General features: G+C 42.6%; 1 protein-coding gene across 1 annotated transcript in view; it reads right to left on the bottom strand.

Annotated features, from left to right (window-relative positions):
* LOC307271431 (unconventional myosin-XVIIIa-like) overlaps nt 1-27,202 on the bottom strand; it is a gene marked incomplete at its 3' end in the record, with an annotated part of 206,986 nt that overhangs the window by 169,948 nt on the left and 9,836 nt on the right. The window lies entirely within an intron of this gene.

The raw sequence follows: 27,202 nt of genomic DNA, 5'->3' as shown, positions 1-27,202 counted from the left end.
GCAGTTCAGAGTTTTTTTACTGTAATATTTGGCAAAACTGTCATAATAGCCATTCAGCTATATGTAGGTGAAGTGGTCTGAAAATATTTTTTTATCACTTTGCTCCCGCCTGCCTCTGTGTGCTGCCCCCCAAAATTGCCACCGCTCATGTTAATTTTGACCAATCAGAGCGAGGTCAGATTCTCCGTTCTTATTGGCTGTGGGACCTTGGCAACGACGTTGATGCGTCAGTTGCGTGAGCGTTCACGACCCTAGCAGTCTGACACTAGCCTACTGTTTGGTACAAGGCTACTACGGCGGACAGCGAGTAGCAATGTCTTCACAAACGAACCCTCAATTTACCATTCCCAGGATACTAACAACTAACACCGCTAAGACAGCAAAAAAACGAGGAAAGACGAATGTTGAAAAGTTAACTGCTGAAAGGGAGACGGAGAGAGCTTGAAAAAAAGTACACCGGCCATGTCTTCTTGCCCTATCACATCAAGACCTCTCCGACCGCGACCTCGTCCCCTTCCTCTGCCTGCCGCTGGCCCCATATAGCCCTTGTCCTGTGATCAGTGTTGCCAACTCAAAGCGATTTTGTCGCTATATTTAGTGACTTTTCAGCCCCCCTGGCGACTTTTTTTTTCAAAACAGCGACAAATCTAGCTTTTTTTTCTGGTGTTATTGGTGACTTTTTTCGCCAAAGCAAGTATCATCTCTTCTCAACGAGCAGCGGGAGCACTGACACGCAGAACGCTCCTCGCACAGTAGCCCCGAGCTGAGAGGTGTATCTCCTGCTCTGACCGCAGCTGGGAGGGGCTGCTGCGCGAGGACCGGGCCGTCTGTCAGTGCTCTGTGACGGGGGACGGGCCAGGAGGCTCCCGCTGCTCGTTGAGAAGTGTTAAAAGTGATATTTGCTTCGGCGAAAAAGTCACCAATTACACCAGAAAAAAAGCTAGATTTGACGCTTGTCGCTGTTTTGAAAAAAAAGTCGCCAGGGGGGCTGAAAAGTAGCTAAATATAGCGACAAAATCGCTAAGTTGGCAACACTGCCCGAGCAGCCCCTCACAGCTGCGGTCAGCGCAGGAGCATAGATAGTAAAACCCCTTGACTCGGTGTACCATTCAGCCCTTAGATTCATTACAGGTAATTCCTTTAAAACTCATCACTGTTCCCTGTATGAAAAAGTCGGCTGGACATCCCTGTCATTGAGACGTGAGTTACATTGGTTTTTATTTATTTTTAAATCCTTAATTGGTAAACAGCCACCCTATTTATCAGCTATGCTCGACTGGAACTCTCAGTCTTTTAATACCCGATCCAGTGAGCTGCTGCTTTTACAGGTTCCTAGAGCTTATTCTAAGCTGGGAACAACTGCTTTTAGCTATAGTGCCCCCACCTCTTGGAATGCCCTTCAGAGCAACTTCAATATGACCATTCTCCCCACTTTTTCTTCTTTTAAATCTATGATTTCTGATTTTCACCATCACCACTGCATTTGTTTTAACTGAATTAATTTTTTAAGCTCTTTTATTGTAATTCTTTATTTCTTTTGATCTTTTTTTATCTTGCTAGGATTTTGTGTTTCTCTGTTTTATTCTGTCACTCTGTTGTTATTGTTGTTGTTGTGTTTGTTGTGCGCTCGTCGGCGTTGTAAATGAGGGGAACCTCAATGCCTTTCGAGTTTGTATAAATAAAGGTTTTCATTCATTCATTCATTCACACACACACACACCTCTCCGCTGCTCTGTTACAATTAGTTTGCTATCTTGCCTGGCTGTTACAGCTACTTTTGTTAGGCCTACCAGCACACTTACAATGATTTTAAGCTAACATACATGGTATGTCTGTGATTCAAATGTATGCTCAATATGTACGTATGTAGTTATCATTACTAATGTTTAATCACCTCGGAATCGGACATGGTGTTTGTCTCCTGTCAATGTAACTGAATTCACATGAACGCGCGTAGCTGTCGTTCAGAGGGAGGAGCTACAGCAGGTAGAGCGTTGGGAAAACAGCCGTTGGGATCCCAACTGGGCAGGAATCATGGGGAGAGAGCTGGTAGGCACCTTCAGGGTCCCTGACGGTGTGAAAATGACCTCTGCAAAGTATGTTGAGTTTCTGACTGACCACTTTCTTCCGTGGTACAAAAAGAAGAACCGTGCCTTCCGTAGTAAAATCATCTTCATGCATGACAATGCACCATCTCATGCAGCAAAGAATACCTCTGTGTCATTGGCTGCAATGGGCATAAAAGGAGAGAACCTCATGGTGTGGCCCCCATCTTCCCCTGACCTCAACCCTATTGAGAACCTTTGGAGCATCCTCAAGCAAAACATCTATGAGGTTGGGAGGCAGTTCACATCAAAACAGCAGCTATGGGAGGCTATTCTGACATCCTGCAAAGATATTCAAGCAGAAACACTCCAAAAACTCACAAGTTCAATGGATGCAAGAATTGTGAAGGTGATATCAAAGAAGGGGTCCTATGTTAACATGTAACTTGGCCTGTTAAGATGTTTTTGATTGAAATAGCTTTTGATTTCACTAAATATGACCTCCTAATGCTGCAAATTCAACAAATGGCCATTTTTAGTTCTTTACAACGTATACAATGTTTTGAAACTCTGTTGTGCATAATAATTTGGAACAGTGCATTTTGAGTTTTTTATTTTTGAAAAAAAATACTGTTATCATTGGGAGGTTTGTTCAATAAAATGTGAATCATACTTTAACGGTTGATGACTTAAATTATACTGACTGTCATTTGCATCGACTATTTATGAAAATCTGAGAAAAATATAATTAGCAAAATTATTTGGAACGCACTGTATATCCGTACCCTACCCAACTTGACAAATGGAAAGCCAAAATAACCGGACCGGGCCGAACCGCTCCGACCCGCTCTACTCGGTGGAAACGAGGCATTATATGCGCTACATGATGTCAAAAGGCAATGAACAGACTTTGAAAGGTTGATATGGCTATGGTCGACAAATGCCATAATATTCAATCAGCAGTCAGGGCTCCAGACTAACTTTTTCACTGGTTGCGCATAACATTTTCATGTACGTGCACGAGCATATATTTTGGGTGCACATTGGGTGAATATTACATTTCAGTGCTACCCTTGTGTGAGTCCACATAGATATTATGGGGTGTAACAAATACACGTATTCGTACCGAACTGCACCATACCGCAATACGTAATCATGGCGTAAATAGCGTCAAGATGACGTAAATATGCCAAATGTACAGGCTTGTTTTGATTGTGGTGCGGAACTTGCATTTCTATTTGAGAAGTATTTTATTTATTGGAGACCTTAGTTGTTTTCAGCAGTATTTTCTTTTCTATACTGAAAAATATATAGGCTGCAAGTGTTGTTTATGCTGCACGCTGTTTTTTTTTTTCCTCTTAAAGCCACTACGAGTAACTTTGTTAGTTGGCGGCCCCTTTGGACAAAAGCGGTAGTATTTTTACGACGCCAGCTGTCGTAAAGCCGTTTTCTATCGCGTGCCGGCCGTGCGAGTGTCAAATGATTAGGACGCAATATAGTGCATGTCCGTGTGTTGAAAGTGTGAGGGCACGGACTCTTTTCGGCTCCGTGAGAGTGGTTAGTGACACTACATCAACTAATGCCAGTCAGTGCCACACACACCTGATTGCAATGAGTTGATGCAGTGTCACCTAACTACTCTCACGGAGCTGAAAGATGCCGTGTCCTCACAGAAAGCGAGAGACGGCAGTTAGTATGGATCACGATGAGGTAATGTGTTTATGTTGTTGTAAATTTACAACAACATAAACATTATATTATTTATAATGACTATTTCAGATGAATGATGGTCATCTGATGATGGTGAAGCAAAGTAAACTTTGTTTTAGTACCGCTCATTCATTTAGGAGTACACACTGCAGTCTAGTTCACTCCTGTGAAATTGTGTACACGTTGCTTGGCAACGCCCTCCTCCTGCCCGTCTATCACTCTCCCTTTTAGCTTTTCTTCATTGCATTTTCTTTTTTTTCTTTGATGGTTCAGCCCCGTTATCAGTCATTATGATGACAAATAACTGTCTCAAACAAGGCTCCCGCTCCCCTTCCCTCACCTGGAGGGATAGGCTTCTCAAATCGCGTTGCTGCGCTACACTGAAATCTGCGACCAATATGTGACCATAGAGCCTGCATGCGCAAACCGAAAATCGGACTGGGTGTGCGACCAGACCAAATGCAGTAATAAAAACTATATAAAAACGTCTTTCTTTGCACTGATGGTCTCGTTTGCTGTTAAAGGTCATTTATGACTAACAGAGGAAACATGAGGCTGTTTTAAAGATATTTAAATGTTACTCGTAGTGGCTTTGAGATCGCTTCCTGCTTTCCTACTGTGCAGACGCTTTTCTGCTTGCTCTCTCCTCCTCTTGCACTTTTTGCTTACATTCTTATTTTTCCCTTATAATAAATTTAGCAGCAGCTCCTGGATACATACAAATCAAAGGGACTGTAATTAATTTTTATAGATACTACAGGCATTTTTGGACACTTTTACAACCTTCTCAATAGAACGTGAGGGGGGCCTAACAACAGGACAAGCCTGTGGTGACTGGAAGCGAGGCGCTAAGCTAAGGCTAATTAGCAGCAAGATGCCTCCCTTATCAAACGAGGACTATCAAATACTCCTACAGAGGATTACAGCACTGGAAACAAAAATGAATCGATTAGAAGTGAACATTGAAGTGAATGGACTATATGGGAACGACACCACTCTACCAGTGACTTTAATAATTAATAATAATAATAATAATAATAATAATAATAATAATAATAATAATAATTGATAGGTTTTATATAGCGCTTTATTGCCTAGGCACTCAAAGACGCTTTACATTTCCTGGTTCAATTCGTTCCGGTGGTGGTAAACTACGAGAGTAGCCACAGCTGCCCTGGGGCAGACTGACGGAAGCGTGGCTGCCATTCAGCGCCAACGGCCCCTCCGACCACCACCTCAAACATACAGCAATCATACACATTCACACAAGGCAAGGTGGGTGAAGTGTCTTGCCCAAGGACACAACAACCATGACACAGGTGGCCGGGCGGGGATTGAACCGCCAACCCTTGGATCGTTGGCCAACCCGCTTAACCACCTGAGCCACAGTCGCCCCTTAAACAGTGGGCAAGATCAAGCTAACACACAGCTAACTAGCACCGACAAGGCTACGACGAAACAAAAGGACCGTGTCCAGGTTAGTGATAACCCTCCCTGGTATCGTCTTGGTGCAAGGCCAAAGAGATTGGAAAAGGGAGGACGGATAAGGACGGACAGGGCCGAGCGCCATGAGATGACTGATCTGGATGGCTGAAGACTTTTCTGTTTCCATTTTAACCTGCAATTTTTATTTTATTTACTTATTTTCATTCGCTTTTAAATGTTTTCTAATGTGTTTTATGTATTCTAATCTTGCCCCTGTAAAGCACTTTGAATGGCCTTGTGTCTGAATTGTGCTATATAAATAAACTTGCCTTGCCTTTAACCGAGAACCTTACCGTGACTTCAAAACCGAGGTACATACCGAACCGTGACTTTTGTGTACTGTTACACCCCTAATAGATATAGGCAATTAATTATATAATTATATAAATTATTGTTAATAGGAGTAGAGCTGCAACGATTCATCGACAAATTGATTATTAAAATAATCGCCAACTATTTTGATAATCGATTAATCGTTTCGAGTAATTTTTTAATAAAAAATTTCCAAATTCTCTGATTTCAGCTTCTCTAATGTGAATATGTTCTGGTTTCTTTAATCCTATTATGACAGTAAACTGAAATATCTGTGTGTTTTGGACATAACAATACATTTGAGCCCTAAATAGGAGTCATAGGACTAAAGGACTTAAACAAATGTTTGTTTAAATCATAGGTAACTCACTTAGGTTTCAAACGTACAAGTAATGTTTTACTTGCCCTAATGTCGTGTTCACTTGCCCTAACAAAAACAAAAAAACTGTTAACCGATGGTGTATCATTGAATTATACCTTAGTGAACCATATCTCTGAAAGCAAACACTGCTTACTAGTCACATCCTGACCACATTCAACAACTCATAAAAGCCTACATATTATGACATGGCACATACAGCCAAGAGCTTGGTCCTGCTGCAGTATCGTGAAAGGAACTCTTTTTGCCAGGCACCTGCCCTGGTTTTGGGGGGCTCAAAAAACTCAGTCTAGCTCAGAGTAAAGCGGAATGTGAGCTTCCAGACACAAATGTGTTGACAAACTTGAACTTCTTCTTTTACTTATTTAAACTGTAACATCATGCCAAACCCTGTGAATGTGTTTCATAACTCTAACAATACATGAATCCCATTTTTGATTGAAAAATATTCATGCTGCATATACTCCCCTTAATTTAACAATGGTCCTCTCTCATAGTGACAGCACTGATGGGGATAAGCTCCCAGCAGGACAGCCCACTTAGCCTCAATGGGTCAGCTGTACACACACACACTGATCTGGCTTCTCCCAGGCTTTGAAGGAGAGAGTTGAATATAAGTAGGGAAGAGGATTAAGTGTTTGGTTAACCTTCTTGTTTGGGTAAATCACAAGCATCAGGCACATGTAATCCAACAGACAGTCAACACAGATTGATGGGTAGCTAATCACAACTCTCTCACAGCAATCATACAGCTAACCTCGGAATCCCACTGGCTGCGCGTGCGACGTGCGTTGTCCTACGGTTTTGCTCCGTGCGCCCACGTCTGTCAACACTCACCGACTCCGTTTTCAAAGCGGGTACGGCCAGCTGGAGTTGTTAGACCGAGGAGTTCCTGCGGTAATTAAAAGTGATGGGCGATCGCGCTTGATAATATGATTCTGTATGTGGTGTTTACACAACAACAAACGCACGGAAGGTTATTGTTCCCATCCGAACGAGTAAAAGAGCAGGGGACAAGACATGCTTCTATGTGTCTCTGTTTTGGTATTGTTACCCGAGTGTCTTATTTTGAAAATTAACCGTAAATTTTATATTTTATCAATTTCTCAAGTTAGGATTAATCATCTGATCCTCAGAGTGGATCTCTAAAAATAGCATCCATCCAGACTCTATCAGGCTCTATCTCTGTCATCCTCTCTGATACACACCTGAGCCAGAAATAGCAAACCCAGATAATTGACCTGCTGAGATTTAATGATTATCAGTCACATAGAAACATATGTAGGGGAGAACGGGGTAATCTGAGCCACTTTTTACATTTGCTCCCCTCTAAGCGAGCTAAAATTATTTATCACTCAAATTTACACATTTCCCATTAATTCAGGATGTTTCCTAGAAATGGGCATTAGCAGAATTGTTTCAAGACAAAGGGCAGTGAAAATATGATTGTTTAAAAAAAAGTTGTCATGTGGCTCACTTTACCCCAGCTGTGGGGTAAACTGATCCACTTACTCTACATTCCAGCCCTGAAGGTTACAGGGAAAGATGAGAAGGTGCTCTTTCCGTGTGGTTGCCCCAGGTCGTCTTCCTGGTGTATTTCCTTGGCATGATGGCTTTTCTACAATGTGTATGACATTAAATAAAACATATGTCATGTAATATTACATTAAAATATGTTTAAGACTAAACTTAACTTGTGCCTCATGGTGGGGGAAAGTGAGACAGTGGCTCACTTTCCCCCACAGCATTTGGCTCACTTTCCCCCACCACCACAATTTGAGAAAAAACTACCTCTCTTAGCATTTCAGGCTAATCTTGAGTTATCAGCATCACATGGTTTCATATGTTGGTAGTTCATCAACACGTATGATAGAAGTTTTTCTACGTGAATACATTTGCTTTGGCACAACAGTTGATTAAGTTGACAGCAAGAAAATTTACTTTTACATGCAAAATACCTATTTTGTTGAAAAAAACATGCTTACCACAGCACCATGAGGTCCTCTCTTTCAGGACCATGGGGAAATGAGAGGGGCTTGAAAACATATATCTCATATGACCACAAATGTTTTCCGTTGCCTAGATACAGGGGGTGGCTCACATTACCCGATGCCTCAGATTCTCCCATTCTCCCCTATGTATATTATACATCTGTGCCAACTGCTTAAAGTAAACAAATCCCGAGAGAAATAGACATTGAATTAGAGATGAACGTTAAAGCCTTGTCATTTCCTGCTTGGAGACTTTAAATGGTAAACAGTAGACAGAAATGTTTGGTATTTCATCTAACTAATGTTAAAACTGATGAAAATAATTTATGTGTGTGTGTCGGGGGCAGCAGTTGCTGTCAGAAGCAACAGGAGGAGCAACGTTGTCTGCTTTGTTCAGTGCAAGGGAGGACACAAACGTCTGCAGTTTTCAGAGACATAACGTCGGTTTCTGGCACAAATTAAAGCCACTACGAGTAACATGGTCCGTTGGCGGCCCCTTTGGACAAAAGCGGTAGTATTTTTACAACGCCCGCTGTCGCAAAGCTGTTTTCTAGCTCGTGCCAGGCGTGCGAGTGTGAACTGAGAAGGGCGCAATATAGTGCATGTCCGTGTGTTGAAAGTGTGAGGGCACGGACTCTTTTCGGCTCCGTGAGAGTGGTTAGTGACACTGCATCAACTAATGCTGTGCCCAGGGCCGCCGCTCCCTATACGCAGAGTACGCAGACTGCGTAGGGCACCAAGTTCCTGGGGGGGGCACCCCAAAAAAAAAAAATTATAATTTTTTTTTATAATTTTTTTTTTTTTTTTTTTAATTAAAAAGGAAAAAGAGATGGTCCGGGGGCCCCCCAAAATAGTTTTTTTTTTTAAAGTTCATGATAATCATTACATTACAAAAAATATATAAATTAGTTATGAACAGGCCCATCGTTGTTTTTTCTTAATTGTGTAACCTATCCAGGGGTGGATTACTGCACAGGCACACCGGGCACAGGCCCAGGGGCCCAAGGGCTCAGGGGGGCCCTTAGCCAGAGATACTGATAGTAACTTTTCATGTTGCATAGTCAAAGAGCTCAGTCACTCATGTCAATAACAGGGTCCAAAAAGGAATAGCCTAAATATAAATACTCATTAAAATGTAACAAGATAGAAATCATCATGGGCCCCTCAACTAGTAGGGGAGAAATACAAAAGAAAGTTAAAAACAACAGCATTAGTAGCTCTGTCTAAGGGGGTTGAAGGCCCCCTCACACATACACAAATAAGCTTTATATGTGTGAATTCTAAATTGTTCATATCCACCCTTTATCTGTTGAAATGGGCCCCTCCATCATAGAACATGGGTCTGCAGACCAATCTACTGTTTTTACAGTTGCAGAGTAAAGAGTGCTACCTGTTTAAGAAAAATCTGAAAAATAATGTTCCTTCTGCATCTCAGGATTTGATATCTCTCTAGTCTCTAAAATGTCCTCACAAAGTGCACCAGATTGATGCATTTTACTTTAAAAAGGTAAAAAAAATTCCACCCACCCCCCAACAATACCCCAAAATCCTGTGGGAAACACTGACTTCCTTAATATGTTTTTGCCATTAATTGTATGTATCCGTGTAGAAAATTCAGTGTACCTGACTGGATAGGGACAAGTGGGGGGCCCTTTAAGAGTGTAAGCCCAGGGGCCCATTATCTCATAATCAGTCTATGATCCTATCACTCAATTCCTTTGCAAAGGCAGTTTTTTCACAAGTTAAGCTGTTCTTTCTGTTAGTAAATGCTGGCAAATGTGCCAAAAAGCAGTCGCAGAGATCTTGCAAGGGCAAAAAAATTTCGCTCGCGCCCTGCGGACGCGAGCTTCTGGGTGTTTTTTTTTTTGGGGGGGGGGGGGTGGGGGGGAGCATCACTGACAATTTCTGCTTAGGGCACCCAAAAGCGTAGCAGCGGCCCTGGCTGTGCCACACACACCTGATTGCAATGAGTTGATGCAGAAGTGTCACCTAACTACTCTCTCTCACGGAGCTGAAAGATTACGTGTCCTCACAGAAAGCGAATGAACGAGAGACGGCAGTTAGTATGGATCACGATGAGGTAATGTGTTTATGTTGTAATAAATAATGACTATTTCAGATGAATAATGGTCATCTGATGATGGTGAGGCAAAGTAAACTTTGTTTTAGTACCAACCGCTCATTCATTTAGGAGTAAACACTGCAGTCTAGTTTGCTCCCGTGAAATTGTATACACGTTGCTTGGCAACGCCCTCGTCCCCCGTAGCCTATATCACTCTCCCTTTTAGCTTTTCTTCATTGCATTCTCTTTTTTTTCTTTGATGGTTCGGCCCCGTTATCAGTCATTATGACGACAAATAACTGTCTCAAACAAGGCTCCCGCTCCCCTTTCCTCACCTGGAGGGATAGGCTTCTCAAATCGCGTTGCTGCGCCACACTGAAATCTGCGACCAATACGGATATATGACCATAGAGCCTGCACGAGCGAACCGAAAATCGGACTGGGTGTGCGACCAGACCAAAAGCAGTAATAAAAACTATATCAAACGTCTTTCTTTGCACTGATGGTCTCGTTTGCTGTTAAAGGTAATTTATGATTATCAGAGGAAACATGAGGCTGTTTAAAAGATATTTAAATGTTACTCGGAGCTGCTTTAACAGCACCCCACTACGTGGTCGTACACACACATATTGCCCACATATGAAAATCCACTCATTAATCCATTGATTTGGGTGTAGAACGACAAATAAATGCCATTCTATATATTTGCTCACAGGCATAGCAAAGACATAGCCAATTTGAATTATGGTGTGGTATGTGTTTGATTTTAATTTATTTTTCAGTATTAAACACCATCATTTGGATTTGCCATGATTAAAAAACAAATGTTGAATGTATACAGGCCTATCTACCTTCATCATCGTCATTTATCTTTCTTTTCCTACAACAATATACAGAGAAAATGAGAATTTTTCGGGCCTATTTCAAATGGCGATTAATCGTGATTAATCCAAAACTACCCTGTGATTAATCTGAAAAAAAATGTAATCTTTTGACAGCCCTAATTTTCAGTGATATGTTTGTTTGTCTTTCTTTCAAACATGGGGGATTATTTATAAGGAAGTTGTTGGCTGTGCATGGCTAGCTCCAGTATGACAAACACATCCCTCAGAGCTGACCAAAAGCCCTCACACAGTAACAAGCTGCAATATCCTTTAAGGCCAGGACACACCGGCCCGATAATCGCCGTCGGAGAGTCTGGAAGGGGCGGGGACACAAATCTGTTTGGTGTGTGCCGTGACGTCGGTCGTCGTAGATGTCGTCGGGCTTCTTTTGAGCCGATTGAACATGCGGGTAGTCTTTCAGTTGGAGCAATTTGATTGGTGGAGGGCTAGCGAATCAGTGAAGCCCGGAAGTGAGGCGGGTAGCACAAACAGCTAACAACAGTTAGCCATTGTTTTAATGTGTTTGTTTGTTTCGTTCAGCGGGTACTAACATGCATCAACCCTTGTTGACTGCTCGACACCATGTTCGACACTCTCTGCTAAAAATGGTGCTCTTTATGGTCCATAAATATAAATACGTATTTCTATCTATGTTTATGGTCTAGAGATCTGTCCCATCATTTCCGGCTTCCGTATTTTTTTGGGCCACAATATAGATTAGCGCCGCCTGCTGTTATGGAGACATTACGTCCCGAGCAAGCGCAGAGCGTACGGAAAGTCAGTAGTCGGCTCGGTGTGTTCTTGGCACTCTTTTGGCCGCGACGGGCAGACTGGAGCTGCCTGAAACGGCAGACTCCATTTTCGGGTAGTCGGACCGGTATGTCCTGGCCTTTACAGGACTCAAGCTTCTCTTTTATCATTCAACTGCACTTAGGTCATGGCAGTACGCTTATTTTTTTAGGTGGTAGCACTGGTGCTAGCAAGCAAAGAAATTCAGTCGCACAAAAATAAATTTGGTAGCACACAAAGTATGATCGAAAACTTGCATAACCTTAACCCTTGCATTTCACTGTAATTACCTTTGAGCCTGTCATCTTGGTCTCCTTTGAGATTCTCAATTAATATTATATCCTAGTGTGTGCAGTAATAATTGTAGAAGAATGAATAGGGGTGCACTGATTGCAATTTAGACAGAAGAATCTAACCTGCCAATTGCAATTTTTTGCTGATTCAGAATAATTTTTCCCCATAAAAATATAAAAATAATATCTATATATGTTTTGTATATACATACAATTATTATATTAATAATAATAAACATTTTTAGAAAATGTCCTTCTGTTAATTAAAACCAAACTTTAAAACATTAAACATAGCCTATTAAATAAATAAGTATACATATTGGTACAATTTAGGATAAATTAAATAGGTTGTTGTGAATGTGTTGGAAGTTGTTCTTCAGTGGCTTATTTCAAACTTTGTTTTTAGACTACTGTTGACTTTTCTCTGCAGCTGAATGAGTTGCCTTTCTAGCTAGAGCACTGCAGGGCTGTGAAGCGCTAACTTCCTGTTCTTACCGGCTTCAAAATAAAAGTCAACTCACGTTTGGCTAGTAACAGGCTTTTAACGTGAAAGCGCACAGGAAATGGTCTGTTTGCACACGCGCTAACTTAACTGCGGTGATCTCCTTCCGGTTATTACCGTTGGTGAAGTTTTTATATGGTAGAATCGCAGCACGAGCACAGATCCCGAGGACACTTATCTTTCACCAGCCAAAGTGAAGGGTGGACTCAATAACTTACTTGCCTAAGACTACATTTACCCCCATTTGGAGTGTTAATGTAGAGCCCTCTAAGCAGTGTTGTGCAGCGCTCCTCTGTGTTTCAAAGACAGCCTCTCCTCATTATCAACTAGCACTAGTGCGAATGGACTTGTATTCATCATCGCACGTGATCTATTTCATTAGCAAATGCGATCAAAACTGTCGCACTGTACAGCCCTGACTTAGGTTGAATGTAAACATGCACTCAGGTACACCTGTACTATCTATTGCTATTCAAATACAACAGCTCTAGCATATTTCATAGAGCTATCACTAGTGGGATCAGGGCGAGGCAGGAAGTGATTCATGCCCCACTGGGTCCATACGGTACACACCCACTGGCAGGCAGGCGCGCGCGCACACACACACACACGCACACACACACGCACACACACACACACACACACACAAGCACACACAAGCACACACGCACACTAAACAAGAACCAGCCCATACTATGTCAATGCATCAGCATGCTACATCACAGAGACAGCTCCATAGCTGATATTCACAAGAGGGAATGACAGGAGAACAGTGGAAGAGTCTAGAGCAGAGCAGGAGAGAAAGCAGCTGTCCATCCATACACAGAGAGGCACCAGGGAAAGCCACAGACACAGTCACTCTGACACAACACTCAACACATGAAGGATCAGCAAGGGTACAGCATTAAAAAACACTTATTAAACACTTATGTTATTTATCAAATTTGCACGAGACAAGGATGCTAACGTTAGCTATGCTGCTAGACATCTTATGTGGATCTCGATCAATGACTTCATATACTTGGAGTCAGTGGAAACTGATTGAAAGTAGGCTACCAGAGAAGTTGAGATTTTGAATTGACATGACTTTGTTAAAAAAAAATTAAAGAGAGATGGTTGTAAAATAATTTTTAGTTGTAAAAAGACAAAAACAGTTGTACAGCATTGCTGTAAAGAAGGGAACAAAAATGTATGTGGACTGCAAAAACAGTTCACGGGATACAAAGACTATCGCAGACATTGCATGTTTCAAGAAGCTGACAGTTCTGAAATGCTTATATTGTGTTAGTTTTTTTGCAGACCTTGACTATTTTAAGTGGTGGCGGCTGCCTCCCTAGATTAATATACAACAACAATTTTGACATGTGGTAACTTTTAGAAAACAAGTCTCTTAATGAAATCTACTCATGGACATGCAGTTCAACCTCCCCCCCCCCCCAGCCTCAACATCTCATTCCTCTTCCTCCATAGTACAATCCCATGGGGAGAGGGTCAGGAAGTGGCCTATTTGTTCCAAAGCAGATTCCACAAATACCAGAGTGAGTCCTAAAGGGAGAGGCCTGCTTCCCGTTGTTTCCAGTCAGCCTGTTAAGACAAGTGAAGATGGCTTCTTGCTACTTTTTCCTCTACTCTCTCTCTCTCTCTCTCTCTCGCTCTTTATCTATCCATCTCTCTCACGCTCCCCTCTATATGTCATTTGCCAACTGGATTCAAGTTTCACATAGTTTGAGGGCAAAAGACTGTGGCAGATTTACAAGCTAACAAGTTTGCCTAACTATTTCCACACTATGTAGTATCTCAATTAAGTGTGGTTGGAAGAATATTATGCCACACAAGGAGGAAACCAGCTTCCTGAGCAACACAAGCATGTGCTTAACTCATGGGAAGTTATGAACATTTTTCAAGTTACACAACTCATTCACACAGCATTCCATCCTCTGAAAATGTGTGGACGTCATGGTAACTCTACCTTTAATTTGCAGTTTCTTTTTCTTCTTTTTTTAAAATTTAGATTTCAGAGGAGAAAGGGCAAGATGGAACAAAAAGGAACTTCAAAAGTCAGGACGTTACTATATGTCTTTAGCCCTTTTTACATATTGACAGAACAACTTTATGCTTTGTTTATTTACACAACAAGACCAGGCAAAGCCGGCATGCTGGCGCATCAGTGTGCCAATTTACACAGCGTTCCACATCCCGGAATGAAAGAGGGGTGCCTGTAACCAGCGTCAGGTGTGACGTATACATTTATAGCCGCACCGGTCAGCTGCTTTTGCAGAAGCGCTGGTGCTGGCAGTTTATGTGTTTACAACGCTACAGATGTGTGTTTGTGTGGTACGTCTGCTACTGGATGTCAGAATGTCCTTCAGGATCAAACAAGTAGGCGTATCCATCTATTGTCTTCCGACTGCTACCATAGTTATGCTCGCACGTTTAAAATGTATTTAACGTCAGACTCGCCACGCGCACCCCTGTTCCAACAACAGGCAGACACATTCAGACAGAGATCCTACCTGGAGCTTTACTACCTCAGAGGTGGTAAAGTTCCCAGTACGATCTGTTGCCCCTCTCATACCTCTTTCCGTAATGGAGCCATTTACACAGCAGGGCGAGGGGCCAAAAGGCCGGCACTTTGCCGCCTTTCACTGGCTGTGTAAAAGGGGCTTTTGATTAAAAGCTAACTAGGACACCCCCTCCTTTTTTTCTCTAAGCATATTCAATATTCAATTCAGACTCCACCATGCAAAGTGAAAGCCATATCAACAACATCCACAAATGCTGCAGACTTCACAGATCACAGTTAAGTCACAATTACTTCCTGAACGGGTTCAAGTAACAATGACGGTGCCTAGGTTAACAGGCACTACTGAGGGTAGACATGATGGCCAGCCCAGAGGAGCATTGACAAAGAAAAACTGAGCTTTAAAATGTTTACAACTTCTACTAGATGACGGGCTCCCTGCTATCTGTTTTTAGCAGTCTGCATTTAAATAGTACATTTATTGAATTGGTTAAAAGTTGTTTACAAATTTAAAATTCAATTCAATATATAATGCCAAGGCACCCGGAAACATCTCAACCTGCTGCCAAAGACAGAAGGGGAGGAACACGTGGATAGTATTGAACAAGTGAAGCATTTAGCAGTATAAAGCTGCAAAGAGGCTTGTAGTGAAAGTGAGCCTCAATCCACTGTGACTTCTGCATAAATGTACAGCACTGAATGTTGCACATCAGGTTTGACGGGAGCCACTCTGCTTGGGGAATGCTCAGCTGTTCACCTGTGCTGCACTGCCCTTCCAAAGTTTGAAATGCAACCACACTTACAGGAACTTTCTCATTATGGTATTAACTATAAACATTTAGTTATTAGGGCCCAAGCACCGACCGGTGCGAAGCCCTATTGAAACCGCCAGGATTTTTATTATTAATATTCCGACTCGTTTTTGGCACTTTTCACCCCCTTCCCGTCATGCATAACTTGAAAATGTTTTGCGTACCCATCAGACCTGCAAAAAAATTAGCGTTGGTTTCGAGACCGGGCCGAAAAAACGGCGCCCCGTGGCCAAAAACAGTTTTTAAGGAAATGCATGCTCAAAAAATGCAATTTTATGTCATTAGCCAAAATCAACAGGAAGTCGGCCATTTCAATATTTCATATAGCAATGTAAAATCCCAGGACAAACAAAAAAGCCTCTTGAAGCCCCGCCCCAAAATCAACAGGAAGTCTTTTAATTTGAAATATTCGCCAAAAAAACAGGAAGTTGGCCTAACTCCACCATACTCTGTCTCATCTTCTCCAAAGTTGTTATGGGTTTCCTCAGACCCAAGGCCTGAGGAAACCCTAACACTAATATTCATAGAAAGTGAGAGCGCCACCTGTCAAAACGCCTTCGCCGTAGCTTGTCGTCTTCTCCAGTAAACAGGAAGTAGCTGTAACTCCACTATACTCAGTCTGATCTTCTCAACATTTGATATGCTTAATGAGATCCAAGGCCTGAGTAAGCCCACACAATAATATTAAGAAAAAGTGAGAGCGCCACCTGCTGGGCAAAGTAAATATTGAATGTTAATTATTTACCTCCAAGTCCTACACACTTGATCAAATCAACCTCAAAGCAGCTCAGGGAGGTCCAGAGAAAACGATAACACGGGAAGCCGGTTCTATCGGCTCCATGGCCTTCATAGTTTCTCTGCGTCATCGCCACGAAACAGGAAGTCGCTGTAATTTCGCTCTGCACTGTCCCATGTGCTCCAAACTTCACCTGCCTGGTAAGAGCCCAGGCCTGAGGACTTCCTCGCATCCGTATCAAGCGCGTCGCGGCAACTTCCACACTTCCGGTGACAGGTATTACTGTGCGTGCTCCGAAGAGGAGGAGACTGCGACTGTTCTCTCACGCGGTCGCCCGGAGCGCCGAGGCCGGCCAGGACGGCGTCCAGCACGGAGGTGCGAGGGCCCGGTCATCACTGCTCGCAGTTTTAATTTAATTTTAAATCTTTATCAATATTATACTATTATGTTTTTTAGGTTTAAAAAGAGACAGTGGGCCTGCCTGCATGCGCAAACCGAAAATCGGACTGGGTGTGCGACCAGACCAAATGCAGTAATAAAAACTATATAAAAACGTGGGGGCGCCCTTAGCTCAGTTGGTAGGGCGTCCCCCCCCCCCCCGGGCCGGGCCCAGCAGCAGACCCGGGTTCGATTCCCGCCACCGGTCGTTCTCTGCATGTCACTCCCCTCTCTGCCCCATTTTACCTCCGTCTCTCTACACTATCAATAAAGCATAAAAATTCCCAAAAAATATCTTTAAATATAAATATACCGTACTTTTCGGACTATAAGCCGTGACTTTTTCTAACTGTAACCTCAACTTTTTTTTTTTTTTTTCAACTTTAACTCTATGGGCTCTATGACCTGTCCGCGCCCACCTTTAAGTGGTGGGCTCCAGCTGGGAAAGCTGGAGGCCGGAAAAGAGTAAGACAGGTGGTAAGAGAGACAGAACGAGTTTGCGCAAGGGAAGTTATTATGGAAAACAAACGTAGAAGCAGTGGCGGCTCGCCCATAGAGGGCGATAGGGCGCCGCCCTCCTTGAGCCATATCAGCAAAAAACAAAAATATAATAATGAATAATAATGATGTTTTTTTTGTTTTTTTTTGTATTAATAATCATAATTTATGATTTCAATACAGTTTTTACCTGCATCTAAGTCTGAATATCATTGTACAATCAGCGTCTGTGCTCTGTACCGTCACTCTGGGGCGATGTCGGGCTGGTTGAAAATCGCCCCCAGCGCTCCCATAGACATCAATGTAAAACTTTTTTTTTTCAAACTGCAAGCCTCGCAATGCAATCTCTATGGGTTCCGGGGGTGCTCGCCCTAACGTGTTGTCGTCATACGTACAGTAAACAATAAACCAATTACAGTGACTGATACTGTCACATGTCCAGTATGCAGCCCAGAGCGGTCATATTCAAGACCAACACAACTTTATATCAACTCAGGCTAGGCTGGCAAGCTACTTACTTGATCGGACTCGGACTAGGTCTTTCCCAGACAAAATGTAACCATCAAGCAAGTATCTACCAAGATGGATTGGGGGATCTTATAAACGCGGATTTTCACGGGGCTCGTTTGAACGGCTAACGAGGCTAGCAGGATGCTAATGCGCTAACGCTCTGTCCTGCTGCCGCTGCATGATGATATGGACTGTATACTGGCTTTTTATCCATCCTGATGGCAGCACAGAGACCGCATGGATAACTTTGGGTGTCACCCCTATGCATCATCTCTCAGAAAAGGTAAAACAAACATTAAACATCAATCTGCATATACGAGCCAGCGCCGTTCAACAGCTGATCGGCTATTGAACGGCGATCAGCTGTTGATCGTCGTTTAGCTGACAGCTGCTTTCACCGTCCGACATAAACCCGCCTACCAAGTGCTGTAGACAGTAGTAACCCAAACCAATGTGATGATTAGCACTGTTAATGTTGCACATGCTATGCCAGCATCCATTTTTGTCTCCTAACTTTTAAAGGAAGCCTATCTGAGGAGCACACTGGTAGATGACAAGTTATCTGTGATGGCCACAGCCGGATAATTAAATCATTTTAGAGCTAAAATAATTTTATTCAAGAAATTAACTAACTTAATTTCCAAAAATACTGTACAGTGCAATGCTTGTCTAATGTTGCCAGAGTGGTTATGCCAGATGAACAGGAAAAACAAACAGTTAAATGCAATATGACATTGTCATATGCTATCTGATTTAGGTTAATTTTGGGTCATATTTCCCATCATGGCAACAATTGCCCCCCCTGAGATTATTGTCAGGAGCCGCCACTGCGTAGAAGTGCATATGATGCAGCTTTTAAGTTAAAGGCAATCAATCTGGCTGTAAAAGAAGGAAATAGAGCTGCTGCACGTAGTCTTGCCATCAATGAGTCAATGGTGAGACGTTGGAGACGCCAGCGGGAAGAACTGTCTCAATGCAAAAAGTCTAAAAAAGCTTTCAGAGGTAATAAAAGCAGATGGCCCGAACTTGAAGATGTTCTTGAAGATTGGTTGAACACACAGCGAGCAGACGGCCGAGGTGTTTCCACCGTGCAGATTCGACTGAAAGCTAAAACAGTCGCCACCGAAATGAAAATTTAAAATTTTAGAGGAGGACCATCCTGGTGTTTCAGATTCAAGAAACGAAAGGGACTGTCCATCAGGGTGCGGACGACTGTGTGTCAGCAACTCTCTCCCGACTACCAGGAAAAAATAACAAACTTTGGCGAATTCACTCAAAGAAAGATAGAGGAATATTCCATCAGACCGGACCAGATCATAAATATGGATGAAGTGCCTTTGACATTTGACCTGCCTCTCACTAGGACTGTTAACAAGAAAGGTGAATCGTTTTTCACGTTGAGAACCACTGGCCACGAGAGAACGAATTTCACTTGTGTTCTTGGCTGCACAGCATCCGGATTAAAGCTTCCGCCAATGGTGATTTTTAAACGGATTACAATGCCAAAAGAACAGATCCCGAACGGCATCATCTTAAAAGTCAACAAGAAAGGGTGGATGATGGAAAGCGTAATGAAGGAGTGGCTGAATGAGTGCTACCTCATGCGCCCTGGAGGATTCTTTCACAAAAAAAAAGCTTTGCTCGTTTTGGACAGCATGAGGGCACATATTACAGATTCTGTTAAAGCAGCCATCAAGAGCTTAAACTCGATTCCAGCTGTGATTCCTGGGGGCACAACGAAGCATCTGCAGCCACTCGACATCAGTGTCAAAGTGTTCAAAGTGGCACTACGCGTTCAGTGGGAGGCGTGTATGACTAGCGGCGATAAATCATTCACCAAAACTGGTCGCATGCGAAAAGCAACTTTCGCTGAAGTTTGCAAGTGGATCCTGATAGCGTGGAGGAGTGTCAAAACATCCACGATCACCAACGGGTTCCAAAAGGCTGGACTGCTGCATGATGAAGAGGAGGACGCCGCCACAGGCTCAGCTGAGGCCCTTCAGAGGCTGTTCGATTCCGACAGTGACGAAGAGGAGTTTGTTGGTTTTGAGAGCGACAACGAAGGAGAGAGGAGAGTGGTTGACGAAGCCATCCTGAGCCTGTTCGTTTCCGACACTGAAGATGAGGACTTTGGTGGTTTTAGTACGCAGGAAGAAGAAGGAGATGAGGATGAATGACTTGACTTTTCTGGTTAGAGCCGTGTACTGCACCTTAGCCTAAAAGATGAAGACTAGGATTAATGACTTTTCTGGTAGGCTGATTACCGTAGGGATATATTTTAAGCAGCCGTGTTGCTGCAACTTTAGGCTTACGCGCTTACTGTCTTGTTACAGGCACTTTATTTTGCACTTTAAAAGAAACACATTTAATTTAGCCATTGATGTTGCCTCGTCAAGCACTGTAAGCTTTGTTTTTTGTTATGTTATTACTGTAGGCCAGTGGTTTTCAAACTGTGGGGCGCGGATGAATATGTGAAAAAAAAAGTTTTTTAGTTTGTGTTTTTATATTAAGATCACGGCATAGCTGGACAAGAGTTCTTCTGCTTCGTTTCTCTGTAGGCTATAATGTAGGCCTAGATCAGTGGTTTAAACCACTGCTGTAGCCTAGATCACTGCCGGTAGGCCTATGTGCGCTGGGAGCGCACCGTTTAAGTTTGAACGTTGAAAAGTTTTAAGTACAGTTTACACAGCACAGTATATGTTCTGTAGCTACTATTGCACTAAATGGTAACACTTTAATACGTTATGCAAATATGCAGCTTGTTTGTTGAAATGTTAATAAATGGGAGCATCTCAAGCAGCCATCTCTTTCCCGACAATCCCCTCTGTGCACAAACTCTTACATATGGTAATCAAACATTAAAACACCTGCGGTTTATAGTCCAGTGCGGCTTATAGATGTACAAATCATTAAATTTAGCTGCTGCGGCTTATAGTCCAGTGCGGCTTATATATGTACAAATCATTAAATGTAGCTGCTGCGGCTTATACTCCGGTGCGCCTTATAGTGCGGAAAGTACGGTATATATATATATAAACAAAACATCTTTATTTGCACTACTGGTCTCGTTTGCTGTTAAAGGTAATTTATGATTATCAGAGGAAAATTGAGGCTGTTTAAAAGATATTTAAATGTTACTCGTAGTGGCTTTAAGTGGTTGTCCTGTTTGTTGATTGAGTGAGTGAACATGTCTCCTCCTTTCCTAAGACATCCCAGAGGGTTGTTTTTAGAATATCCTGCCCATACTGCTCACAGCTCAAAGAATAGACAGTGCATCCTGTCTGTCTGCCTGCAGTAACTCTAGCTTTAAATGGACTCACAGAATGCTCAATCACTTCAGCTGGTTAACACTAGAACCGCCAGCATTCTATTTATACCTAGAACTGCCAGGCGGGTCAAATTGACCCGTGCATTTCTAGTGTGGTATAAAGTCATAAATTAGTTTGTTTAATAATCATCTGTGTTTTGGACCTCTTGTTTTATAATCTAAGTATCTTTAAGAACACAAATCACGTTTCGTGGCGACTCAGTAATGAAACTGAAAGTAGATAGGCCTATAATATCGCAAGTAGCCTATAGTAATGAAAACAGAAGGTCAAAACAGCGTCCAAATGAGCTAAAATCCTAAATACAATAAACAGTAACATGGCAAACTTATTTTTAGTTAAGCTCTAATTGATTATTCATTAATTTTTCCCCACGTAGACGTGTTTTGAGGCGGAGGATCCCTCCGCCGCTCTCTGTCCGGCTCACAGACAGCACTCAGCTGTCTGTCAGTTGAGCTGCGAGCTGCAGTGTATGGAAGACAGCGCTCAGTTCTGATCTCTCGCTATCAGACTCGTATCACTCATTTCACTTAGTAACTCTAATGTTTTTAGGTATTTATCTTCATCTCTAATTTATTGTAAGTGTTTATGAATGACTGTAGCTTACGTAGGCTACAGTTGTCAGATCGCGGACCCCAAACAATGCTGTTGCCTAGCAACCTGCTCGAAAATATTTCATTTTCCTGTGCGGGTCAAATTGACCCAGTGTGGCGGTTCTAGGTATAAATGCCTGTTTTTTTTAATCCAGTTTAATTGTGACGTTGCAGCTCTAACATCCGTCAATCATAGTTAGTCACTATGGTCACTCCACTTTCTTAATAGGTCCGTGCTCCACACCACACACACACACACACACACACACACACACACACACACACACACACACACACACACACACACACACACACACACACACACACACACACACACACACACACACACACACACACACACACACACACACACACACACACACACACACACACACACACACACACACAGCTGGCCATCAGACCCCCCCACCCCCCTCCCCTCCCAAAATATTTTCTCAACGGATCTCCACGACTCACATAGATGGCAAATTTAATTTCCAAAGCGGCGAATTTCGCCGAAAGGTGACGAGTTTGCATGCCTGACATCATCATCATCAACCTTTATGTAAACAGGCAAAAACTGCAAAGAAACAATGTCTTATTTAAGCAATGGCCTGGTAACACACACACAGTGTGTGAAGTCTCGTTACTGTAGACAGAAATAAAGTGTGGATATACGCTCAGACTTCAGGATAATAATAGCGGCGGCGATCCGGCATAGCAATAGCTTTCCCACTTCATTGTACAACTTTCCCCGGGCAGAAATACACTCATAAACTCTGGAAAATTAAGCGTGGGGGTTTGGATTGAGCAGCGGACTTTATGACCAGCTAGATTATACGCCGTTCCTTTTATTTGGTGATTTTTACGGGACATCAGGCCGCCGTGGTTAATGTTAAACACACTTCCTTCAACTGCTAACATGGTCGCATGTTTAGAACCTAGGCTATGGAACGTCAAACTCGCCCCTGTTCCGCAACAACAAGCAGACGCATTTACAGAGAGGCGGAACAGATTGTGTCTGCAATTTTACTACCCTCCGAGGTAGTAAAATTCCCGGAACAATCTGTCGCGCCTCTCATCCCCCGCAACGGTACCATTTATACAGCAGGGTGAAGGACCGGCATATTCCCGGCTTTCACCGGCTGTGTAAAAGGGGCTATTATTTCAAGATAATTTTTTTCAAAATTTTGAACCAAAAATCTCAACTTCTTAGGAAACGTACATAAACTAAACATTTTTTTTTTGGGGGGGGGGGGCTCCGCTGAAATTTGTTCTGAGGGGGGGCTCACTCTCTCACACTTTGAAAACCCCTGATCTACGTAGATAAATCCATATTTTCCATGTATGGTAATGCTGCAACGTGCTCAGGCACGCTCCGGGGCCCACCTGCCTGGTCGAATCTGCCCGTGCGCTGCTGAATGTGTTCCGGAAGGTAACCAATCACAACGGAGTGGGGTTGGCAGGAGGGGGGCGAGGGGCGGAGAAGGACGAAGCCTAGTGTTGACAGAGAATGCTGAAAGCGCCCAGATGAGAGGAAGAGCTTCCCGAAAATCTACATAGTTTTTTGTGCTGCGATTCGTGTCAGGTTGCTCTATAGGAGTCATTAATGAGAAATTAAGACCAGAGAAGTAGTATAATAGGAGATCTTTAAACAAAGCACCCTCCGGTGTACACTTCCTGAATCCACCATGGAAATCAATTCCCATGACACAAGGTGAGTGTTATCCAGGCATCACACCAACACACAACCACAGTGGACAAAGAGCTTCAACAGCCAATTAATGCTTCCACGAGGAAAGAGACAACATGCAGGGCTCAACACAGTCCCTCCCTACCCTCCCAAAGCAGAGGGAGACCAGGACTCCCTTTCATTCTGACTGTGTCACAAGGACCCTTGAACCAAAGCCAATGGAGGCAAACAAACAAAACCCTCTGGTGCTGCCAAGGCGACCCTACCAGAGGACACACACTCTACTGTTAGTGCAGGGTATCAGCACACACCCAACACAAATGGACTGTTCCAATACCGTCAAAAGAAAAACGAACTGACAATCTAGGTTACTTAAGAATTGATTAATCCATGAATCAATCGGAAAATTGTGATTGGTTGATGGATTACCACAGGGACAAAATTACTTGTTTAGTCAGACCAACAATCCAAACCCCCACTCTGTGCAGAATATGATGAGTTGTGTTGACATCGACAGTAGCATCACAGTCAAAAAGAGCAGAGTGAAAACAGTATTTTTGAGAAGAGAGAGTGAGAGCAGCTCAGGAGTGAGTATGATACAGTATATGACCAGTGTTGTGCTGATGTGAACAGTAAAATGTAAGCGTGTGTCCATCTACCTGTTTTTCTGCGCCTAGAAATACCAGAGTGGGAAGATTAGCTGTACTTAAGAAAGCAAAAAATCAAAAGTGTAACGAATGCTTTGTAAAAGCCAGGCAGGAATAGAACACTTAAAGTCATGTTATTCTTTGATGCCTTATTTTCAAACCAGTAAAAGATACACATGGTTAGCAGGACACGTTGGCATTGGACACTGAGATATGAGTTCTTAGAGACAGCTTGTCAGGACAAAACCCAAACACTGGAAACCAATGATATCTGGGACATTGTTGTGCGATCTGCTGCACACAATCTGCAAAGGTTTCACACACTGGACACTTGAACAATTGGAAGGAAACACTGAAAGATATAAGATTGAAAGAGAGACCACCAAGCTTTGAGCACAGAATGTATACAGTGCATACGGAAGGTATTCACAGCGCTTCATGTTTCACACATTTTGTTATGTTACAGCCTGGATTAACGCTGGAATAAATGTATTTGTTTTCCTCAAAATTCTACACATAATACCCCATAATGACAACTTAAAAAAAAGGTAGTTTGAGATTTTTGCAAATGTATTAAAAATAAAAAAAACAAAGACATCACTTATAAGTATTCACAGCCTTTGCGATCAAACTCAGGTTTGAGCTCAGGTCCATTCTGTTTTCACTGATCATCCTTGAGATGTTTGTACAGCTTAATTGGACTCACCTGTGGTAAATTCAGTTGATTGGACATGATTTGGAAAGGCACACACCTGTCCCACAGTTAACAGTGCATGTCAGACCACAAAACAATCATGAAGTTGAAAGAATTGTCTGTAGAACTCCAAGACAGGATTGTCTCAGGGCACAGAAACATTTCAGCTGCTTTAAAAGGTCCCAATGAGCACAGTGGCCTCCATCATCCATAAATGGAAGAAAGTTGGAACCACCGGGACTCTTCCTAGAGCTGGCCGTCCCTCTAAACTGAAAAACAGCAAAAATATCCGCGTTTTTTTAAATGCACCCAACGTGAATTAAGTAGTAACGAGGATGCTAACGTTAGCTCTGTTGCTAGAAGCCTACTACCAGTTAATGTGCAGGTCAACACAAACATCAGCAACAGTTAGCAGAGGAACATCTTTACAGCCTGCATGTTTATCTCAAAAATGTCTAGGTGTCTGACTTCACATAGGCTACCAGGAGGCAGTGGAAGCCTGAAAGTAGACTACTGGAAAAGTGTTCAAAACAGGCTGATTTTGTACAATAAAATCAAAAAACTTTAAAAATAGATTGTTATAGGCCTAAAAAATGTCTTGAAGAGAAAAAGTTTTACAGAATTGCTGTAAAAGAATAGGGTCAGAGTGCAGTTAAGGTTATTTACGTAATTTTTGTTTGCATAAAACATGTCCCATTCGCAGTTATTGTCGGTTTAGAAACAAAAAAATTGCAAATGTTCCAACTCAAATAATATTTGACTAAAGTCCTCCACTTTCACTTTGACCTTAAACTCATCTATAACACTGTCCATGATGTGTCTATACATTGTAAATAAAGAGCAAATATAACCATTTTTTGAACACCACTAATAAAAAAAAATTGTATAGGGGCCAATAAAAATTAACTTTGGGCAAGTAGAATTGCCCGGTCGGACAAGTGAAAAAAAAATCTTAGCGTTGAGCCCTGTGTGGGGATGTTTTTCAGCGGCAGGACTAGTCAGGATTGACCTCAGACTGGGACGACGATTCATCTTTCAACAGGACAACGACCCTAAGCACACAGCCAAGGTATGGAGGGAGTGGCTTCAGGACAACTCTGTGAATGTCCTAGAGTGGCCCAGGCAGAACCCAGACTTGAATCCCATTGAACATCTCCGGAGGGATCTGAAAATGGCTGTGCACTGACGCTCCCCATCCAACCTGATGGAGCTTGAGAGGTTCTGTAATGAGGAATGGGTGAAACTGGCAAAGGATAGGTGTGCCAAGCTTGTGGCTTCATATTCCCAAAGACTTGAGGCTGTAATAGCTTCCAAAGGTGCCACAACAAAGTACTGAGCAAAGGCTGTGAATACTTATGTACATATTGTATTTTCATTTTCTCAAACTTTTTTTAAGTTTTCATTTTATGGGGTAATATACACTCACCGGCCATTTTATTAGGTACACCTGTTCAATGGCTTATAAAAACAAAGCTAATCAGCCAATCACATGGCAGCAATTTAATGCATTTAGGCATGTAGACGTGGTCAAGACAATGTACTGAAGTCAAACCAAGCATCAGAATGGGGAAGAAAGGGGGTTTAGGTGACTTTGAACATGGCATGGTTGATGGTGCACGGCAGGATGGATCCATACTTTCATGTTGTTTACGCCACATTCTGAACCTGCCATCTGAATGTCGCAACTGAAATTGAGACTCATCAGACCAGGCATGACTTTTCAATGTGCTATTGTCCAATATTGGTGATCCTTTGAGAATTGTAGCCTCAGTTTCCTGTTTTTAGCTGACAGGAGTGGCACCCAGTGGGGTCTTCTGCTGCTGTAGCCCATCTGCTTCAAGGTTGGTCGTGTTTTGCGTTCGGAGATGGTATTCTGCATACCCTGGTTGTAACGAGTGGTTATTTGAGTTACTGTTGCCTTTCTATCATCTTGAACCAGTATGGCCATCCTCCACTGACCTCTGACTTCAACAAGGCATTTTACGTCCACACAAATGCCGCCCACTGGGTATTTTTTCTTTTTCGGGCCATTCTCTGTAAACCCTAGAGATGGTTTAGAGTGAACATCCCAGTAGATCAGCAGTTTCTGAAATACTCAGACCAGCCCTCCTGGCACCCTCAACATTGCTATGTTCCAAGTCACTTAAACCCCCTTTCTTCCCCATTCTGTTGCTCGGTTTTAACTTCAATAAGTTAATAAGTTCAGGTCTACATGCCTAAATGCATTGAGTTTCTGCCATGTGATTGGCTGATAAGTTATATGTGTTAACAAGAAATTGAAC

This window comes from Ammodytes marinus, assembly GCF_949987685.1.
Source record: "Ammodytes marinus genome assembly, chromosome: 3".
Classification (NCBI taxonomy): domain Eukaryota; kingdom Metazoa; phylum Chordata; class Actinopteri; order Uranoscopiformes; family Ammodytidae; genus Ammodytes; species Ammodytes marinus.
Note: the sequence above shows the minus strand (reverse complement) of the source record. Positions and strands in the feature narration are given on the sequence as shown.